Source organism: Tamandua tetradactyla, chromosome 1 (assembly GCF_023851605.1).
Source record: "Tamandua tetradactyla isolate mTamTet1 chromosome 1, mTamTet1.pri, whole genome shotgun sequence".
In the NCBI taxonomy this organism is placed as follows: Eukaryota; Metazoa; Chordata; class Mammalia; order Pilosa; family Myrmecophagidae; genus Tamandua; species Tamandua tetradactyla.
Genome location: NC_135327.1, coordinates 56152270 through 56159107, shown reverse-complemented (window position 1 = coordinate 56159107; position 6838 = coordinate 56152270). Strand labels below are relative to the sequence as shown.

The following is a 6838-nucleotide window of genomic DNA, read 5'->3' as shown; positions in this document are numbered from 1 at the left end:
AGTATGCTTCTTTCATATCCAGCCACCTTATTTTACTGTCATTTTTAATAAAATGTTCGCATTTGATACTTCTTGAGTTTCTAGGTAACAAACACAACATCAGTAAATAATGACAACAATTCTGTATCCTCCTTTCCAATTTTTCACTTCCAATTTCTTTCTTATTAAAACGGCTAGAGAGAGCTGGTCCTGATTTGTGTATGCCACACGTCCCCTGGGAGCCCAGCCCTGCCCCACTCCCTGGCGGTCTCCTGATATCTCCACAAAGGTTTCTTTGCATTTTGGCCCTCAAGCATTTGCGGATTATGCCTAATGGGAAAGCGAGGGTCCCTCGCTCCAGCTCCGTGGCTGACTCAATTCCTCCACCACAGTCGAGTAGTGAGATGGTGCCGCCAGCTCTGTGTGGGGTGGAGCAGAGAGAGACCACAGCCATGGCCCCTGGCAGACCTGACCCATCCTGCCCAGCTGGAGATCAGTGCAGAGGGGGTGCAGGCCGGATTGGCAGCTTACGAGAGCAACCTGCCCAGGTTCGACCAGTACAGGTATACTCGGAACCTTGGGGATCAAGGAAATGGAAAATTTAATCCGATGATTCTATGTTGGGGTGAGCGACATGGCAGCAGTATCCACCGTCACACCAACTCCCTCTGCCTTCTGAAGATGCTGGAGGGAAATCTAAAGGAGACACTGTTTGCCTGGCCTGATTAACAAATCCAATGAGATGAACAAGAAATCTGAAAGAATCTTGAGGGAAAAACAGTGTCTATATCAGGGATTCCATTGGCTTACATGGGGTAGAGAATATCAGCCATATGGAACCTGCTGTGAGCCTTCACTTGTCCAGTGCACCTTTTGATACATACCACACCTCTGATCAAAGCACGGGACATGAAAACAAAGTTACCAAGACATACGATAGCAAATCTGAAGTCAGGACTCTATTTACAAATTCAGGTTCACTGGAGAACAACTAAGGTGCACCAAACTCTCTGAAACCTTATTTTAAGGTCTGCTGAACGTTTTGCTATGGAGAGAAAGGCCTCCCACCATTTGCTGTCCAGTAATACACTTAAATAAGCCAGTAGTTCGATCTACTCTAGGGCACATGCTAATTGTAAGGCATTAACTGAGCAACAGTGTTCTAAGCTACTGCAGAAGAAAAGTCTCATTACAGAAAAAAGTCTTTGTGATTTTAAAGGCCAAATCAAGTGCTTTCCTGATTCCATCCTCTAATGCCATTGGAAACCTACTGGAAATGTCAATAAGGGTTTTGAAAGCTTTTGGAATCTCTCTGATACCTGAACTGTAATTAGCAATAAGTAAAAACAAGAAACCAGAGATCAAATAAATAGACAAATGTACATGTCTATATTATACTTTGTGTGTTCTTAACATTCAAAGGGAATTTTTTAGATCTGTGGATTTTATTGTTTTCAATCTCATTTTCCAGATTCCTTTTTTATGAATAGTAAGTTATTGTAGATTGAGGAACTTAAGATACTTTGCCATCAGGTCATGAAATGCAAGGCGGAAGATTTAGAAAGTACATGTACCCAAACTTATAATAATCTCATGTCTAATGTTCCAGCAATCAGTCAGACTTTGTACTGCTACCAAAATTGCCAAATAATTTTAATAAATCTGAATTTAAACAAAAATAAAATGGCCAAAATATTCAAAGTAATCTACATTCTTGTATTTGCTTATTTCAATGAGAATGCTCTTATTATTGAAATGTTAAGAATGGCATTGACTGTTAATTTGGTACTTTTATGATCTTGGGGAGCATATTTCGGCTCCCCATGAGTTTCCCCTCAGTAGTGGTGACTGAACTGTAATCTAATGTGTTTAGACTCTATTGATGTTACCACATAATTCCTAAGGCGTCCTAGGGTTTTTTTTTAATTTTTTATTAATTAAAAAAAAATTACAAGAAACACAAACATTCCCAACACATACACTCAGCAATTCACAATATCATCACATAGTTGCACATTCATCATCATGATCATTTCCCAGAACATTTGCATCAACCCAGAAAAAGAAACAAAAAGACAACAGAAAAATAAAACAAAAACAGAAAAAAAAATTTACATACCCTTACCCCTCCCTTTCATTGATCACTAGCATTTCAAACTAAATTCATTCCAACATTTTCCCCCCCATTACTTATTTTCACTCCAAATGTTCTACTCATCTGTTGACAAGGTGGATAAAAGGAGCATCAGACACAAGGTTTTCACAATCACACAGTCACATTGTGAAAGCTCTGTCATTATACAATCATCATCAAGAAACATGGCTACTGGAACACAGCTCTACATTTTCAGGCAGTTCCCTCCAGCCTCTCCATTACTTCTTGAATAACAAGGTGATATTTACTTAATGTGTAAGAATAACCTCCAGGATAACCTCTTGACTCTGTTTGGAATCTCTCAGCCATTGACACTTTGTTCCTAGGGTTTTGATGTATAAAAGATTTAGATTTCTTGATATTAAGCAACTCATTCCTGGAATAAACACTGTTTGGTCATAAGAATAACTGTTGCCCCATTTCTGTAGGAGAAAACTGAGGTTCTTAGAGTTGCTGTCCCCTTTCCCTCCAACCCCCCCCACCCCATTTGAGTGTCCCACTGGCAGAGGTGGGTCTGCACACTCGGATCACTGCTCTTTGCACCACCAGCACTATCCCACACACCTGTTGCTTCCCCACTTTACACACGGAACAAGGGAGGCCTCCTGGAGTAAAGGAGTTGTCCAAACGCACACAGCCACCTGACTGAAATCTTTGGCTATTGGTCCAAGCCACTTGTCCATCTCTTAACTGTGTTTGATGAGTTGTGTGACCCTGGCTGAATCAGTTCCCCTTTCTGGACCTCAGTTTCCCCAAATGATCTCACTCTCCCCTGTAAAGTTCTCCAGGGCCCAGAAAAGTTCCTGGGAGGAGAGTGAACCCCCCCCTCTGAACCCCCCACTCCTACCCCTCTCCCAATGGCACAATCTTTTTTCAAGCCCTCTCCCCAGGTGGACATCCAGTGGCAGGGATGTGGGGTCAAACTCACTCCAGGAACGCCAGGTCAGGGTTTAGCCACCCGAAACCCCACAGCCTCCAATGCACACCTCCAGATGGGGGAAGGAAGAACCATGGCTAATCCAGAAACCATGAGGCCTTGCTTGGCTGGGAGGGTGGAGAGGGTGGGGGGCGTGAGGGGGGCCTCCCTGCAAGGGCTCAGGCTCTGGGGTACAGGCAGCCCTTGGCCAGCTGTCTGTGCCCAGGCATTGCCCTGTGGTGGGACTCGAGCCCATTTGGGCCTTTAGCAGGTCCTCCTGCAGATGGGACTTCCTGGAGGAGGTGTCCCTTCAGCAGGGGCTTGCTTTCAGGAATTAGGGTGAATTCCACGCAGAGAGACCTGCCTGACGTGTGGAGACGGTGAGCCCCAAGACTTGCCTTCAGTGTGTGTTGGCGGAAGGAGAAGCGCTAGGCCCGGGTCTCCTGCCGCCCTATTTCTTCAACTCTGTGTCTTGCCCAGCCTCACTCCACCGCAACCTCAGAAGTGCCCTCAATCCCAAACAAGCGAAAGCCCCGCCGGGGTTTGTATTTAAGAGGATGCCTTATTCGTCCTGTCCCGAGGTTCTTACTGTCCAGATGCCCCCAGGGTCAGTTTCTCGGATCCTGCGCTTTCAGGGTTGCAAGGGACGGCAGCCCGAGAGGATTTAGGTCTCATCCTGCCCTGGCCCTGGCAAAGGGATCAGGAAAGAAGGCGAGGACTGCGCAGTGCCGGGTGGGGGCGCGCCCCGGCTGCCTGGAGGCGGCGGCCCCGGCTGTCCTCGGAAGAGATGCTCTGGCTGGTGGCCGAGGCTGGCGCGCCCTCTAGCGGCCACTGCGGCCACTGCGGCCCTTCCGCCGCTTGCGTCTTCCCGAGCTACAGGCGCCCCTTCCAGCCCCGGCAGAAGAGAGGCAGCTGCCCGCACGGGTGCTGGGGGACCCTCCGGCGGCCCCTTCGCAGCTAGCACTGGAGAATGCCCTAACACACGCCACCCCACGCCCCTTTTCCAAGCATTTCTCCCCTGTCCCCTGTCCCCTGCTCTCAGCTGCCCCTCCCTGCCTCTATTGCTTTACCCCTGACCCGCCCTTGAACTAACTCAATCCACCTGGAATGCTATGATGCCTGTTCCCCAAAAAGCTCCATTTACTGGTAGCTGGCAGGATATTTCTCATCTTTCTTCCAAAGCACCGATCAAGTTCTCTGCTGGGAGGCAAACTGCCTGGGTCCCAACGCCACCTCTGACCTTACTAAAGCTAAGTAAATATCACTGTCTACTTACGGCTCCAGTGCCTCAGTTCCCTCATCTGTGCAATAGGAATAATTATAGCATCTATATCATAACTTTGTTGAAAGGTAAATGAGTTATTATCCATGCAGATGGCCAGTAAGGGCCAAGTAACCAGAGGGTCTACCCTCCCGCCCCAGCCCACCCCGCTGCTGAACTCCAGCTCCATTCTGCACTTCGGGCTGGCTTCTTCCCCTCCCCAGCCCATCCTTCCACCCCACCCCACCCCACCTCACCCCACCCTCCCACCCACACACAAGTTTTCCCGGCTTGCTTCCTAATAAGTTACTTTCGCATGAATCTTCCTCTCAGTGGGGCTGTGGAGGGGGGGGGAGGCAACCCAAGATTGTAATGTCAAACTCTTATGCAAGTGTCTGGGATGTAGTGGGCCCTCAAGTGCTTCACTATGATTAGGGCTATTACTCCTGTTAGGAGGTGCTTGGAGGCCTGGTCCACGGGTGCCAGGGCTCCCTCAAGCCAGAGCTGAGCTCTCCTTGCCACCACTCACAGCCTGACTCCCATCCCCTGCGTGGACCCACACAATTCCAGGTCAGATAACCCTCCCCTGGGGCACGCATCTGTTCTACGGTAGCTCTGCTTCCCAGTCTTTCCACCTCAGCTACAACAACTCCAATTGCTGGAACCGTCCCTTCCTTTCTCAGGATTCCCAGAATGTAAATCACTACCACAAAGGGCTGGGCTTAACAGCGGACGTGCTGCCAAACTCACAGTCAAGTTTGAATTGAAAAAATGGATTTCCACAAAACAAGAGAAGTTGCGTATTTTCCCGCTAATCTCCTGTCTTGCAGGAGCGCGTGAGGAGCTTCCCGTTGGCTTCGCATGGCCCTTCATTGTGAGTAACCTGAAAGACCCTGGCGGAGAACGGGATTGTGTGACGGCAACTAGAAGGGTAATTCCTTGGACGTGGAAGCGTTTAGTGAATGGGACTTAGTGAATAGGGGCTTTAAATACATGTATGAGAAAAGGATTCCATTAAAAATGAATCTGAAGCAATCTGAAAAGCTTATGATGGATCATTAGCCATGTAGAGGTTTTTGTACTTGGCTGTTTCCACCTTTTACTGAAGAGCTCTGTTCTAGTTTGCTGGCTGCCGGAATGCAACACACCAGAGATGGATTGGCTTTTAATAAAAGGGGATTTATTTCGTTAGTTTCTCAGAGGAAAGGCAGCTAACTTTCCTCTGAGGTTCTTTCTTACATGGGAAGGCTCAGGGTGATCTCTGCTGGCCTTCTCTCTAGGCCTCTGGGTTCCAACAACTTATCCCAGGGTGATTTATTTCTGTATCTCCAAAGGCCTGGGCTAAACTGCGAATGCTGAGATGAGGTGTGCTGAGCTGCTTGGCTGTGCTATGTTGCACTCTCTCATTTAAGCACCAGCCAATTAAGTCAAACATCACTCATTGCAGCAGGTACGCCTCCTAGCCGACTGCAGATGTAACCAGCAACAGATGAGGTTCACGTACCATTGGCTCATGTCCATAGCAGTAGAACTAGGTGCCTTCACCTGGCTAGGATGACAACTGAATCTAACTACCACAAGCTTCAAAACTGAAATTAAAAGCATCTGAAATTATAAGATAATCAATGATGGAAAAACATTGAATTTATAAAAGTTCAGCTTTTATGCAATGTCTCCTGAACTCCCTTCTGTGGTACCAATGGAAGCCTCCCTTGTGCACACTGGTGTAAATATGGACCATTTTAACAGCCATTTTAAACAACTCTTTTGGTGAATTCAAAGTGATACAGATGGGGGGGGGGTGTGAATATAGCAGCTGGTTATTTACCACTAGGAAATGGGTTGAATTCTCCAGGAGAAATTCTGAAGTGAAAATGAGGTCCTAAAACTCTGCTGTAACCAACCAGACACTCCTTTAGATTGCAGTTTGCCAAAGAGCATTTCATATTGTTTCTTTTTTCAGAGAGCAAAAAGATCTCCCACATTTGCCCAGCTCCAGCCTAGTAAATAATACACAAAAATGTAAAGCTTGCTATTTATTCCAAGGCGCCCATCAGGTACATTTAATGTGTTTCTAGTCCTGGCTCCTCAGCAACTGTCTTTTTCTTAGGGCATACTTTTTACAGAGCAGACATAGCTGTGATGTATGTGTCTCCTACACTCACGTGGGGGAAATACTGTGAAGACGTACACCAGATTTGGCAAGTGATTCTCTTTGGGTGCAGTTTTTTTAAGTTATGGAAAAGTATAAGTAATACTATGATGAACATGCATTAAATTAAAAAATAAAACCTGAAACCTCTCAGATCCTGTCTCCCTGTCCCCACCCCCTCAAGGTAGTCATGACTTTGAATTTGGTACTCATTTTCCCATGCATTTATTATACTTTCAACACAAATGTATGTACCTCCAAGCATTGTTTAGTATTTGACAGACTTGAAACAAATGCCACATACCACATGAAATCCTCTACAACTTGGCTTTTGCTTATTCAATGTGAGATTCTTCTATGAAGATTTCAATTTGT

The 6838-nt window shown here is 46.5% G+C and overlaps 1 pseudogene; it reads left to right on the top strand.

Annotated features, from left to right (window-relative positions):
* Positions 1-588: 588 nt before the first annotated feature.
* LOC143684423 (cysteine dioxygenase type 1 pseudogene) lies at positions 589-974 on the top strand (annotated as a pseudogene).
* The last annotated feature ends 5864 nt before the right edge of the window (positions 975-6838 follow it).